At 32.2% G+C, this 16,124-nt stretch overlaps 1 protein-coding gene across 14 annotated transcripts in view; it reads left to right on the top strand.

The window, feature by feature from the left end:
• Positions 1-10,688, top strand: part of LOC143243114 (serine/threonine-protein kinase atr-like) — a 68,938-nt gene extending 58,250 nt beyond the window's left edge. For 9 of the 14 annotated variants that reach the window (XM_076486895.1, XM_076486894.1, XM_076486889.1 and 6 more), the window contains 2 exons: positions 5,615-5,773; positions 6,514-10,688. The gene's annotated coding sequence lies outside the window, so the exon portion shown is untranslated. Of the gene's footprint in view, positions 1-5,191; positions 5,251-5,614; positions 5,774-6,513 lie in introns of all 14 variants that reach the window. The other 5 variants (XM_076486891.1, XM_076486890.1, XM_076486883.1 and 2 more) reach the window with 3 other exon arrangements.
• The last annotated feature ends 5,436 nt before the right edge of the window (positions 10,689-16,124 follow it).

Below are 16,124 nucleotides of genomic sequence, written 5' to 3'. Positions count from 1 at the left end.
TGAGTAGTTTGTTGATCCTGATTCTAAAAATTGTTGAATATTACTGATCACTAGTTTTTGAGCTATGTTAGGTTTATTCTAAATATTCTTATATGTTGTGAAAATAACTCTCTCTGATAACTTTATTTATTGCAAATTGCATTTAAGAATGTTCAAAAACATCATGGTATTATTTTTTATTTCTTTTTCAAAATACCTGACTGACTTGTTGCATCTTTCATGTATGTTGTTAATCAGTGATGTCGAGAAACCCACTTGTTGAGAAATTTATATGCAAAAACGGCTCGTTTGGGTTGAGAAAATATTTTACATAGAAGAGCGAACAACGTTTCGACCTTCTTCGGTCATCGTCAGGTTCACAAAGAAAGAGGTAACTGACCGGAAGCTGACCACATGTTTGAAAGGGGTTGTGTAACTGTGTGTCGAAATGTAGAGGGCGGCATTAGATGTTTGAATATATAATTTTATTTATTTTATTATATTAATATAGGTATAAAGGTGTTCCTTTATATTGGTTTATTTTGGGTTTAAGTTGCTGTATAAGTAAGGCTTCTTTGATTTTGCGTTTGTTTATGTTTGTTTCTTTATTTAGTATTTGAGTGTTTTCTATGGTTATGTTGTGTTTATTTGACTTGCAGTGTTCGAAAACGTGTGAAGGTGACTTTTTATGTTCTTTGAATCTGGTTTCCATTTTCCTACTTGTTTCTCCAATATAGAAGTCGTGGCAGTTATCACATTGTATTTTATAAATAATGTTGGTGTTGTGTTTGTCAGTGTAGTTTTTACATAGTATAGACCTCAGTTTTGTGCCTGGTTTTTGAATAAATTTGGTATTACTGGAATGTCATATTTTGTTACTAATTTTTGCCAAATGTTGGTTATTTGTTTGCTGATGTCAGGAATATATGGTATACAGCAGTATATGGTTTCGTGGTTTTTTTTTTATTCGTGAGCTGTATTTACTTTAGTTGGTGGTTGATTTTGCTTTTTTGTCTAGGTGTGTGCGTATAATGTTTTCTACGGTTTGTGGAGGAAACTTATTGATGTTGATGAAGTATTGTTTTATTTTGTCTAATTCATCGTTAATTTTATCTGGTGAGCATAGTTTTATGGCTGTGTTTATTTGGTTTCTTAGTATGTTGAGTTTTTTGTTTTGTTTCATGTGCTGAGTCCCAAGGAATGTATAGTCCAGTATGGGTGATTTTTCGGTGGATTTCTGTTTTGAATTGTGTGTCAGTTCTTGTAATTTTGAGGTTAAGAAATGATATTTGATTGCTTTCTTCCTGTTCACATGTGAAGTTAATGTTGGGATGTATAGAGTTAATGTGATTGAAAAAATTAAGTATGTGTTCTGTAGATTTGAATCCATAACCGTGTCATCTACATATCTGTACCAGTATAGTGGTGGATGTAATGCTGTGTTAATTGCTTGTGTTTCAACTTGTGTCATAAAAATATTGGCTAGAACTGGTGATACTGGGTTGCCCATGCTTAGGCCATTTGTTTGTATATAGTTTTGGTTGTTGAACATGAAGTTGGTCTTTATCGTGGTGAATTCTATGAGGGTTGCTAACTGGTTACTGGGAATTTCTATAGTTGGGTTAGGGTCTCGGATATAGAGTTCTAAGGCTATCTTGCAGGCTTCAGTGGTTGGAACTTCTGTAAAGAGGGATATAACATCAAAACTGGCCATTAAGGCTTTATGATTAAGTTGATTTAGATTAGACTTGAAATTAAAAGAGTCTTTGATGAATGAGCTGGCTGATGTTACATATTTAGAGAATGCCCATGCTATGTATTTACCAAGATTGTAATTAAACGATTCATATGTGGACATTATTGGTCGTAATGGACAATCTGGTTTATGAGGTTTGGGGATGCCGTATATTTGCGGTGTGCGTGAGTCGGTTTTACGTAGGTAGGAATAAAGTGTTTGTGAAATTGTGTTGGCTTTTTTCATTTGTAGTAGTAATTTGTTCAGTTGCGTCTCGTGTGTCTTTGTTGGATTTGTGTGTATTGGTTTAAATTTGTTCGTGTCTGATAAGATGTTAAACACAAACACAACCAACATGAAGAAGACAACTTAGATAATTTTATTGACATCCAACAGCCAAACTTCCCAGGTAAAATTACAAATTTATATTTTCCAGAAACACCTAAAAACAACATCTTAAACGATTTTTTCAAAGAATTTTCTCACAAAACCATCAACATAATTTCACAAAACAGAAAACTAAAAAACAACCTTACAAAAAGAGACATTAATTCCATTAAAAACCTAAAACAAGACAAAAACATAAAAATTCTAAAAGCAGATAAAGGTAACGCTATAGTCATAATGAACATGAATGAATACATTCAAAAAATGAATAACATCTTATCAGACACGAACAAATTTAAACCAATACACACAAATCCAACAAAGACACACGAGACGCAACTGAACAAATTACTACTACAAATGAAAAAAGCCAACACAATTTCACAAACACTTTATTCCTACCTACGTAAAACCGACTCACGCACACCGCAAATATACGGCATCCCCAAACCTCATAAACCAGATTGTCCATTACGACCAATAATGTCCACATATGAATCGTTTAATTACAATCTTGGTAAATACATAGCATGGGCATTCTCTAAATATGTAACATCAGCCAGCTCATTCATCAAAGACTCTTTTAATTTCAAGTCTAATCTAAATCAACTTAATCATAAAGCCTTAATGGCCAGTTTTGATGTTATATCCCTCTTTACAGAAGTTCCAACCACTGAAGCCTGCAAGATAGCCTTAGAACTCTATATCCGAGACCCTAACCCAACTATAGAAATTCCCAGTAACCAGTTAGCAACCCTCATAGAATTCACCACGATAAAGACCAACTTCATGTTCAACAACCAAAACTATATACAAACAAATGGCCTAAGCATGGGCAACCCAGTATCACCAGTTCTAGCCAATATTTTTATGACACAAGTTGAAACACAAGCAATTAACACAGCATTACATCCACCACTATACTGGTACAGATATGTAGATGACACGGTTATGGATTCAAATCTACAGAACACATACTTAATTTTTTCAATCACATTAACTCTATACATCCCAACATTAACTTCACATGTGAACAGGAAGAAAGCAATCAAATATCATTTCTTAACCTCAAAATTACAAGAACTGACACACAATTCAAAACAGAAATCCACCGAAAAATCACCCATACTGGACTATACATTCCTTGGGACTCAGCACATGAAACAAAACAAAACTCAACATACTAAGAAACCAAATAAACACAGCCATAAAACTATGCTCACCAGATAAAATTAACGATGAATTAGACAAAATAAAACAATACTTCATCAACATCAATAAGTTTCCTCCACAAACCGTAGAAAACATTATACGCACACACCTAGACAAAAAGCAAAATCAACCACCAACTAAAGTAAATACAGCTCACGAATAAAAAAAAACCACGAAACCATATACTGCTGTATACCATATATTCCTGACATCAGCAAACAAATAACCAACATTTGGCAAAATTAGTAACAAAATATGACATTCCAGTTAATACCAAATTTATTCAAAACCAGGCACAAAACTGAGGTCTATACTATGTAAAACTACACTGACAAACACAACACCAACATTATTTATAAAATACAATGTGATAACTGCCACGACTTCTATATTGAGAAACAAGTAGGAAAATGGAAACCAGATTCAAAGAACATAAAAAGTCACCTTCACACGTTTTCGAACACTGCAAGTCAAATAAACACAACATAACCATAGAAAACACTCAAATACTAAATAAAGAAACAAACATAAACAAACGCAAAATCAAAGAAGCCTTACTTATACAGCAACTTAAACCCAAAATAAACCAATATAAAGGAACACCTTTATACCTATATTAATATAATAAAATAAATAAAATTATATATTCAAACATCTAATGCCGCCCTCTACATTTCGACACACAGTTACACAACCCCTTTCAAACATGTGGTCAGCTTCCGGTCAGTTACCTCTTTCTTTGTGAACCTGACGATGACCGAAGAAGGTCGAAACGTTGTTCGCTCTTCTATGTAAAATATTTTCTCAACCCAAACGAGCCGTTTTGCATATAAATGTATGTTGTTAGTTTCATGCTACAAGAATCAACAGTAATCTTCCGTTATCACAGGATTCCACTGTCTTTCTTGATGTTGCTGGCCTATTATAGACATAACTTAAGAGAAGTGCTCACCAAGATTATTGCTCACTGCACCAAGATCATTTCATAAGAAACTTAATTAAAAGAGTGAGAAGTGTAACTTTAGTGACATCTTGGACACAGTTTTCCTCTTGTTCTCAGGGATATCATTAATCGTCACAACATAGTTTTCCTCTCTGTAAATTCCAAAGAAAATTTTAACAACCAGTTTGAGTGATTTCCTCGCAGTAAGTTCTTTCTGACTGAGTGATGTTTCAAAATCACCATTCATCAGCACTTCCCAAATCTGTGGCCCAACAAAAATACGACCTTTTAGTTTTACTTCACTAACTTTTGAAACTTATAAGACAGATGGAGTGATGGAAGAAACATATCTTGATGATTCACTGAAATTTGGAACTCAACTTTCTGTTTTCCTGGAACATAATTCTCTCACTGGCCATTCCGTTTTTTTTAAATGAATTTTATGATATCGGCTATCCCAGACAGACAAAAAGCTACAGTGTTTGGTGTACTCACTTTATAGACTTAGCAGTAGTGGATATTTGATTGCTTCAGGAATAAGCTGCATGTTCTACTATGTTCACAGCATTAATAACAGGAACCAATGGCTTAGTATTCACATTATGTAAAAGCACAGTTTTCACACTAACTTTAGATGAATTGGAAAAATATTTTCTTTCTTGAGAGTATATTCAGTACTTGATTCTTCAATTAGTGCATCAACATTTGTAGAGAAACACAAAATATCTTGCTTGCTGTAGTGAGAAGCAAGACTTGTATGATAAATTCCATTGCCGTAAATGAAATTTCCCCATGCTGTTTCAGTATAAAACAAGTCACAAATCTGATCATTTAGCTCATCTTGTGTGATCAGATGAGGCAGTTTATGTTGAGATGCCACAGGGGTAAAATTACTAAATGAAGGAAGTAAAGATGATTCATTGTCTTTTTTGCAGTATAACTTCTGTTTCCCACTTTGCTGCTGGATGTGACACAAGAAAATCATCCCCATGAGGTACTGGTTTCATCATAGGTGCAATCTCTGGATATTTAGTGTATTGTTTAGTTTTGTCTGAATATCCAGAAATATTAATGCAAAAATAACAGTAAGTTAGATGATCTTTGGGCTCACACTGTATCATTGAAATTGTAAATGACACAATTGCTCTTCTTTGATTTAGCCACTGTGTGAAGCCAGATTTGGAAACTGAACAACACAAATGTAGCATAAACTGTTTAGGTGGTTTTTGGACTTTACTTGAAGTGAAAGCAGCCAGTACATCAAATAATTTTCTAAAAAGTATAAAATAATTATGTTTAGAGAACTAGTTTAAAATATTTTAAAAACAAAATTTTGATTTTATTTGATTATATCACAGGTATGATGTGAGGAAGATGGACTTTGTTTTGAGTGTGCACAGAGCCAGACAAAGTAACCAACTGAGTGAGTGAGTGAAAAGCAGTTGAGAGAGAGGTGTAACACTCTGCCCATTTTAAGCTCAGTTGAGGGACTCCTCAAATGTTCCTGGGCAGAAAAGGTAAACATGGGAATGAAGCAAAATTGGTGCAAGTCATTATAATTTTATCAAGAACAAGTAGCACATATAAACAATATATATGGAGTTTTACACCAATACAATACAGTTACTGTTTGAAGTTATCAAAAATTTATTCCTTTTGTTCATTAAACTTTCTATGTAAACTTAATTTCACAGTATAAACCTATTGAACTGAGCTGATTGTATGGTATTACACTTATTGTTGATAAAGTAGTGAGATACTACAGTATCTTAAAATCTGGAGGTGATGGACAAATTCTGATTACGTGTCTGAAACCAAAACTATTTAATTACCAAGAATCACTTGAGTTTTCTCTAGTAGAAAATGATTTGTCATGCAGTGTTACCTAAAACATTGTTTAGGGCAAATTTGTGTTATAAAGACAAAAAGTTTTTTTTGTTTTTTACTTTACAATGGTGTGTTTACACTTTATATTTTACAAATCATGCTTTTGAACCAATTGCAATGTTTATTTATTTATGAAAAGTGTGTAACTACCTTTCAAGTTGTTTTAGAAATAAAATTATTGCTAAAAATACAAGTTTCAAATAATGCAACATTTTTTTAAAGGGTCTTATTTTTTTCAGGTAGGTCTTGTTCAGGCTTGTGAATGAAAAGGATTTGTACAATTTTAATAATATAATTTACTAATTTTTTAAAATATTAATTTGACCTATCCATACTTTTAGTGTGAATTAATGTTCTTTACTCCCTTAAGGGTGAGAGAAGCAGGACAAGAAGAAGTTGGTAGAAACTGCCCTAAAACAGCTCAGACAGTTAACATCAAACAGTGATTAGTATAATTGTACTTAATTCTTTCCTTTGTTACATATTTTGGTTTCCTATAATTACTGGCTTGATGGAAAGTATCCATTCAGTTTTTTGTGTGTTTAATGAATTAGTAAAATGTGACTGTTCAATGTCAAGAACATTGATATCAATTATTCTGAGAAGTGACTGTACCAGGCTTTCAGTTAACATTAATAAAATATAAAGATTCTTATCATGACCACAGTTTTGTTAAAAATGGATAGTTCTAGCAGCAGAGCTTACCATATTAATGTCTGCCATAAAGGGAAATTAGGCCAAGAAGTGCACTTTCTACTTATTTCTAACAAAATATATTGACCAGATTTTTATTATTTGGCTGTATAGTTTTAAAATTTTGTGAGAGACAAAAACGTTTATGACACTAAATTATTAAAATTATTTGACCCATGTATTGCTTTATTTCTCAGTTTTAAATCACTTTTTGTTTAGCCCATTTATTGTGTTATAGAATAGGGAAAGAGTGTGATTCTGAGGGAAGTTTGATATAAAATTAAATTGTGATCGTAACACAAATAATAAAAAAAAGACATTAAACACGGGTCAGTGTTTTAGTTCTCTTCTAATTTTCCATATTTAATAGCTAGCTCATAACTGTTTGGTCTCAATGTAATATATAGATAGTAGATAATGAACTTGAATCATCTAATAAACTGTTGTTGTGATACAACTGAATTCCTTATGTTTTCCGAATATAGCTTAACAAGTAATTGTAAAATTACATACAGACATTAGAATATAAACAAACCTTGTAGTCTAATAAATAGCAGCTATGATAGATCTAAACTGTCTTCTTTATGATTCAACACACTGATATAGTTGTGTTAAGAGAGTCATCTGTATAAACAATATCTGTAAAGATATGTTTTCAAAACAAACACCAAGGGCCTTTATGAGATTTTTAGAATGGTACTTAATACAGTTTTTCAAGTGTGGTCCCAGTTATTACTGGAAGAAACATCATCATGTGGATGCAAAGTAAAATTGCCAACCTGGTATGTGGTGAAGTAAAATGGTAAGCAGACAATACAGGAGAGAACAGTTAGTATTATGTACAATAATTTAGGTATAGTTGACTGGTATGCTGTAACATAATAATACATTGTGTTATAATAATCCAAAAATGGCTAAACGATTGTTATTATACCACAACTGCTGCAACCTTATGGCAGACACTAGAAAAACACAGTACTATGACAATGAAAAAAAAGGGTAATGTGATTGTTACCCTACTAATATGGTATACTCTAATATAGTGGGAGATGCTAAAAACAAACAAACAGTACTACAACCATGAAAAAGTGGCTAAATGATTGTCACTGTGCTGTACCTTGATGTTGCTATAAGGTGACTGTTTTGTGGTGCTAAATAATTTGACTAATTTGTTTACCAAACTAATGGAGAAGAGCATATGATGTTACTACTATAGAATAATTCAGTTTGTTTGTTACATAAACAAAACAAATATGTCTGTAGTAATATTACACAGTAGTATAATTTGTTTGTCATTGTATAAACAGACTTTTCATCCTCTACTTACATCAGACACTTAGAGCTGGCAGCTGGTTTTTTATTCAATATTAAACCCATTTACGTTCTGCTTATCTGAAAGCCAGTGTTCAGTTTATTTTGATATAAATCTCACACATCTCATGATTGAAAGATATGTTTGGTAGGATAGTCTACAAATGGGAAAAGAACTTTTAAAGATTTTTAAAAATGGGAATAATGTTTGACATGTTTCTCTAATAATTTGACACTGAAAGAAGTTACTTGTGCATAACTTTTATGAAACATTTAAAATTGTGCCTTTTACTTGTCATATAAGTATGCTACTGGTTGAATTGTAATTGACTAATAAGATAAAATAATTATTAGCTATGTTGTACTGTACATTTTAGGCTCATAATGAATGATACATCATCAGGTTATGATGGAGTATAATTTTCAACAGTTTTTGTACTTTACATTAAATAAACCCCACTATCTGGTAGATGGTGGAGTTAAATACTTTTCCTTTGTAAAGAGGTTTTAGTGGAATAGTCCATTGCAGTTAATAATAAGGAAATATAGTTTACTTTGTTTGTGTGAATAATGCATACTTTATGAAAAATATGTTAAGATCCATTTTTTTTCATAATTACAGTCATTAAGTGTTTTTTTTTTAATATCATTCATGCTTTTTCTTTTATAAATTTGACTGCTCATGGGAGAGCAGTTTGTTACATGAAATACCAATTTTGATGGTCCCAAACTTGTAAATGTTTACAGCACTAGAACTACTAGTAAACATTTGTTAATGAAGAAGAATTTTTTGTAACATTACTTCTGTTACTGATTGTAAACAGAAGACTTAGTACTCATGATTTACATTTTAATTTATGTTTGTACAAGTACAGTACTACATAATGTTGTTGTTGTTTTTTTAATTCATAGAATACCTATTGTGAATCAGATACTCAAGAGATTCAGACAAATGTAAAAGGTACAGAGCAATATAAAATTCTAACAAAAGATAGCCATGTTAAGATTGTGAGTAAAAAACTTTCATGTTTTGTTTTTGTTATTTGTTGGGAAAAAAAGTCAGAGTGGCCTTTTAACTAATATAAAACAATTTGTTAATGATAGTGCAAGTTCCCTTGCACAGGCCTTCAACAGTTACAAAGATTAGTGATAAGGGTTAACATTTTCTGTGACCATCAGTTGTCTTAAGGGTTCAAAATATTTGTAAGCTAATAACCATCATGAAGGGTGGAAACTTCTGAAAGGTATCATCCTCTGTGTTTCTTGAATGTTTTCACAAACACTCTTAGTTGTTTACAATCCATTTTGTCAGGTTGGACTTCAATGGTCACATCATGATTCAAACTGCTTACTCTTGAATGTTCAACATTTAGTTGTTTCTTGTCCCAGCCTTTTGTATTACTTTGTTTTGACCATAGGCAATTTTTTTTTCAGAATAGTATGTTACTGTGGACATGAATAATTAGTGTAAATATATGTATATTGCTTTGATGTTTTGAACTATGCAGTGCTTTTTTATGTTTAGTTTTACACTTCTGGAAACAGCTAAAACCATTTAACTCAATTGGGATTTTAACACTCGTTAAAAGGTTATAAAATTTGATAATATTGTCATGCTTTTGCTTTTGTGTAAGTAATAAAAATTTATCAGAGAAACTAACTTTAAAACATAATATTTATAAGTAGATTTCAAATAAAACAAGTCAGAACTGTTTTGTGTGTGTGTGTGTGTTTGGAAAATATTTTATTTATCATTATAAACTTATAACTGCTACAAAGAAACTGTATAACATACTTATTTTTCTGGTTGTGTTAGATGTTGATATTTTTCAGTTTGAAGAAATCAAGTTTTGTGGAATGTTTTTTTGTTTAGTAACTATGAAAGATATTTATCTGCATTGTACGTTGTATGTTTTTTTTGTTTGTGGGTTACTTTTTTTTTCCACAAAATAGTTTATTGTAACTATCTGTCCATACCTTTGTTGCTGAGTTTTTGGGAGATAGTTTTCAAGTGCCTTTTGTGTGCAAACCAAACAATTTCCATAAAATCAGTTTATAAATTTTTGGTAAATTTATCCTATTTAATAATACCATTTTTTTGCTTGAGTTGTATATAGAGCAATATGTTTATGTTCACAGTATATTTATTATTTGTTTTGATTTCTGAAAATATTGGATGGATGAATGGAGAGAATACATTAAAAGTTAATTGTATACTTAGTGTTGTTTTGTTAGCTGGTGTTAATTTTTAATGTTTTAAACAGTAATTTGTATGTATTTACGAGAACTATATTATATGAAACTATGTTGTTTTATCCAATAACAAACAAGCATACTTTAATGAGATGTTGGTTGTTTTTTTTTGAAGTTAAGAAATAATAATACAGTTGTTAACAAAATGACTAGTACATAGTTTCCAAAAAATGTTTTGTAGATTGTTTTATTATAGGCTGTGTGTGACTTACAGATATTGCTGTATAGTCACAGTTCTTTGTAGTAACATTTACTATGCAACTCTAGATACATATACTTCTCCCTCAAGTACTTTTGTCAGACATCATTTCATTTGTAAATCATAAAAACGTGATGAATATAATCTACAGCCTTTGTTACTGTTTGTTTTTAACAACTAAAATAAGAAGACAATGCACACTATCAAGATGTTTCTCTCATTTAATACTTCTTCTTATAATGACGTAAAATTATTTTTATAGAAGTAAACATTACAACTTTATTCAACATACATTATTATTGTGGCATTATATTTCTGATTTTATTTCATAACATTCAGTTTGAGATGTTTTAAGGATAGTTTGGTACAGCTGTATCAATATATCCTTGTCTGATACATTTTTTAGTGTTCCTCATTCTTTTGTTCATGCAATCATATGTCCTAATGTGTTATTGAATACAGTGATTGTGAAGGAAAAAGAAAATTTATTGAATTTTTAACATGATACAGGATATTTGAATATTTTGAGTTATTTGCTTGAATCATTTCATAATGTTCATTATGAAGAATGAGGACTTAACAGTCTGGATTAAACAGACGTTTATTTATACATTGCTATTTATCTTTAGTTAAGACATTTTCACATTTTTGTGTTAGAGATTCCATCTTTTGATTTCCCATCCTATGTTATAATCCTTGTACAAATTTTACAACCCTAGTCATTCCCATTTGGTGATCACGTTTGTATGTATATCTTCCCCCTTAAATAGCTGATTGGCAAATAGCAAGATTTTGCCCCAGCTGTTATTGTCTTTGAAGAAAGTTCACTGAATAAAGTAAATTAACATTTTTCCAGGGATATTTTTAGCATAATACAGCCATGTTCTCAAAGCTCTCTTTGCCTTCAATTGTAAATTCAAGAAGGTTTACTGTTAGTAATAGGGATAACACAAGATGAGTCTGTAAAAATATTTTATATATCAATTTTTTTTACATCCAATAAAAAATTTCCTTACAGGGAAACGAGGACAGTTTCACACTATTAACTCATCACCTCTTTTGTATGCCATTTTTCAAGGAGCTTCCATTAATAAAAAATTAACTTCTCATCCTGAACCTGTAGTGCTGTCATCTAGTGTCATTCTATTCACATTTCTAATATTTTCATTGAGTTTTCTCTTTATTAGAAATTGCTACTTTACTATATTTAACATACATATTGTTTGGAAATTTTTTGTAAACTTTAAAAATCTTATAAAATTATTATAAATAATAATAATAATTTATTATTATAAATAATAATCTTAAAAGTAGAAAAGCTTATTTATATTATTTACACGTGAAAAACAACGAACGTTAACTCGTAAACGATTAAAAACTTATAAACTTGCAAGGCGCCAAAAGAATGATGAAAACAATAGTATGTGTGTGTGTGTGTGTGTGTACATATAAATATATCCACGGAAAAATAAAGGAAATCAAACATAAAAAGCATATATGTACATAAAGTGCTTAAATTAAGTGTTGGTGGGAAGGAAGCAGGATGTGAGTGAAACACTTGAATTTGAAAAAAAAAAAAAAAAACGTAAACCATTCGTGTATAATTTTCGGTTACATGTGACTGAAATGGCCATTCTGAATTTTTATAGTTTATTGACTAAATGTGTAATAATCACACAATCTCACATTTTCTTATTGTTGTAGCAGAACAAAAAGTGTATTATAGCTGTGATTGTTTTACAATTTTGGTGTGGAATGTTTAAAAACGAGTGGTGTTCAATTAGGAGGTTTTGCAGATAAAGGAAATTTGACAATTTTTAGATTATAAAATGTATTTTAATACTTTGGTTTCATCATTTTTGTAGTAGTGATCAAGTTCACACAGTGGATCTCTTTTTTGTCAATTTTTTTCAAAGTAATTTAGAGAACTATGCAAGAGTCTGTTGGCTGTGGTTTGTATATTTGTACATAAATTTTCACAATGTACTACGAGAGACTTTGTATGCTGCAGTAATTATTAAGTTTTGAATTGATTGTATTTTATTTATGTGTTTCAGTCCCATGTTTAACCATACTGGAAATGCATATTCCATAGTAGGTAGTATGTATGTTTTGTAGATTTTTATTATGTTGTCTGGTGAGGTTCCTTGATTTTGGCGGTTAGATTATTTGCACAACTTGTGCGTTTCCAGTTTTTTTAAATGTGTCATTTGCATGTTTCACCCATGTTAGTTTCGTATTGAAGGTTAAATCTAACAGGTTTGTTGTGGTCTGGAGAAGTGTTTCGCTCGTGTGTAATTTGGAAGGATCTCTTTCATGTTTTGTTTGTGAATGTAACTAATTGATTTTTGGTAAGTTTGGTTTAACACAATATTTCTGACAGTGTTCTATATTATCTACCAACAGTTGTAGATTTGTCGCTGTTACGGATGGGGTGGGAGCACTTTTCCAGACCACAACATCGTCCGCGAAGTGTGATGCATACTCCACGTTTGGGTGTTTTAAGGGCATATTGATGAACAGAATAGGGCTAATTACCCCTCCATGGGGACACCAACCTCTGGAATAAAGGAGAAGGTTTCCCTGATGAAATAATAATCAGTGATATCGAGAAAACCCACTTGTAGAGAAATATGTTAAAACGGCATCGTCAGGTTCACAAAGGATGACCGAAGAAGGTCGAAACGTTGTTCGCTCCTCAATGTAAAATATTTTCTCAACCCAAACGAGCCGTTTTTTACATATATAAGGTTCCCCTGACATTTATTTTCCAACTTCTATCTTCCAGGAAGTTAGATAGCCAGGTGATCTGTGGTCTATCTTTATATTTTCTAAATTCTGGTAATTTTCAAGATATTTCTAAACAATTTGAGAGTCTATTACTAATTATTCTTTCGAGAATTTTTACTACACAGCTGGCCAGGCTGATCGGGGAGTAATTGTTTGGTTTACTTGCTGGTTTTCATTTTTTATGGAACACAAAGACTATTCCTTGCTTCCAAAAAACCGGGATGTATCCAGAACTGAGTGGTAAGTTAAAGATTGCTGTTATGTGTTCACACGGTCCCTGAACGCCTTTTCAAAAAAGGAGAATGGCTTGTATGTCATCCTCTCCTGGTGTCTTGTCTTTTGTAGATTTTATTGTTAGTTTTACTTCCTTTCCTGTTATTTGTTTGATTGTTTTTGTAATTTTACGCAAAGCTACACGAGGGCTATCTGCGCTAGCCGTCCCTAATTCAGCAATGTAAGACAAGAGGGAAAGCACTAGTCATCACCGCCAACTCTTGGGCTACTCTTTTACCAAAGAATAGAGGGATTGATCGTCCCATTATAACGCCCTATGACTGAAAGGGCGAGCATGTTTGGTGTGACGAGAATTCGAACCCGCGACGCACAGATCGCGAGTCAAACGTCTAAACCCACCTGGGTAAATTGGTACATGCTCGCGCAAGTGTTGATTGTCATAGAAGCGCGCGCAGGGGCATAAATTGTTACATGCGCACACAAGTGCAAAAAATAATACAAGCACGCAGAAGTCCTGATTTTTGTAGATGCGTGAACAGGTGCGAAAATAAGTATATGCTCACGCAAGTGTTGATTTTCGTAGCAGCGTGCACATGTGCGAAAATTGATACATGCTCTCGCAAGTGTTGATTTTGGTAGATGTGCACGCATGTGTGTTTCAGATTTTGTTTTCTTTACCATTTTCACGTGTGGGTGATTGGAGTAGAGACAGTGATTTCTTCTTTCATACAACAGATATAGATATACAAGGATTAATTTGCTACATGTTTTAGTAACTGCTGATTTTGCAACAAGATATTCTGATTTTTCGATTGTTTGTGAATGGAGTTTTTCTCCTGCTACGTAACATAGATGAGCGTGTATCTGATTTTAAGAAAATAAATAATAATTTATTGTCTGCAGTATATTAATAAGCAATGTGAAATAGTTTTATACATATGATTCTGTACCCTCTTTTATACAACAAAGGAACAGGTTAACATGAATTTTACAAATCAAACGTTTTTCAATCCGCTTTTGACGGTGAGATATGTAATTCTCTTCAGCGTCGAATAATTCCTGCAACCGATTTACGTTTCATTTACAATGTAGGTGTGTTATACAAGGGTTCTAATGCAATATCAAAATGAAAAAAACACATGAATTTATGTTGTAACTAGGGTTAACATTTTCATACTTTGTATAAAAAATTTCGAAATAATAGTATTTAAAATGTGATTCATGTGGTAAAATTATCTTGTTGCTGTAATGTAAAAGCACTGAATTTTTCATATTATAATCTTACCCTTCCTCTGAAACCATTATCTGGTCTGTTGTTTTCTCATTATAAACAAACTACAATTAATATTCCTTCATACTGCATGTGTATACGAATCTTCTGGCATACCAATTCTCAGGAAGTTACACGAAATACAACTTTTGTCAGAAATAAAGTTACAATAATATTGTTCTGAAAACCATTCGGACAGTTGAATCAAGTTCTTAATGCCAATACATACTTCAATATCTTTTCGTCAGATCAAGCCGAAAGCAAGCAATCCAAACACCCAAGGAAACATGTTGACCTAATCTGATTTATTGTTGATTTCCTTTCTTTTGAATAATCTAACAAAACGATTCAAGAGATGTTTGCTCTTGAATATCTCAGTATGATTTGTGATTAACTGTATGCAGCTTCTCCGAAGACGACAATACTTCCATAAGTCATACCTAAGATTTGAAGAAACTTTTGACATCTCCTTAACCACCAATTTCCATGATCTCAGTCCTTTTTGATTCTGTTCATTGCAGACAAAATCCGTTGTTTGATTAACATCTTTGATAGCCTGTACATATTAAAAAATAATTAGAAACTTATAATAATTTTAATGAAAGCAAAAACAATGAATCCGTGTTATTTGCTGAAATATGTAAACACCATTGTACCAAGTCATGCACCTGCGAGGAATCTACAATTTTACTAACTTCGCGCTCATGAAAAAATAAGCACTAGCGTGCGCATCTACCAAACAAGCGCCTGATCACGCATGTATGAAAATAAGCAAGTGCACACGCATCTAGCAATTAACGCACTAGCACGCGCATGCACCAAAATAAGCTCCTTAACACACATGTACGAAGATAAACACTTGAGTGTGCATGTATTAAAATAAGCACATGCGTGCGCATGTAAGAAAATGAGCACTTGTGGGCGCATGTTCCAAAATAAACACCTGTGCTCCCATTTACCAATATAAGTAGATGCGCGCGGATAAGAAAAAAAAGATCCTTGATGCTCATGTACCAAAATAAGCTCCTTTGCGTGCATCTGTCAATTTATGCACATGTGCTTACTGTAGGAAAATTTAGAACCTGCACGCCCATGTACCAAAATAAGTATCTGCGTGAGCATTTTCCAAAATAAGCACTTTCGTGCGCATGTACTAAAATAAGCATCTGCACGCTCGGATATGTATCAAAATAAGCACTTGCGTGCCCATGTGCGAAAATGAGACCTCTGG

Source organism: Tachypleus tridentatus, unplaced genomic scaffold (genome assembly GCF_004210375.1).
Source record: "Tachypleus tridentatus isolate NWPU-2018 unplaced genomic scaffold, ASM421037v1 Hic_cluster_2, whole genome shotgun sequence".
In the NCBI taxonomy this organism is placed as follows: domain Eukaryota; kingdom Metazoa; phylum Arthropoda; class Merostomata; order Xiphosura; family Limulidae; genus Tachypleus; species Tachypleus tridentatus.
The sequence above is the reverse complement of the archived record's forward strand: the minus strand, read 5'-3'. Positions and strand labels throughout refer to the sequence as shown.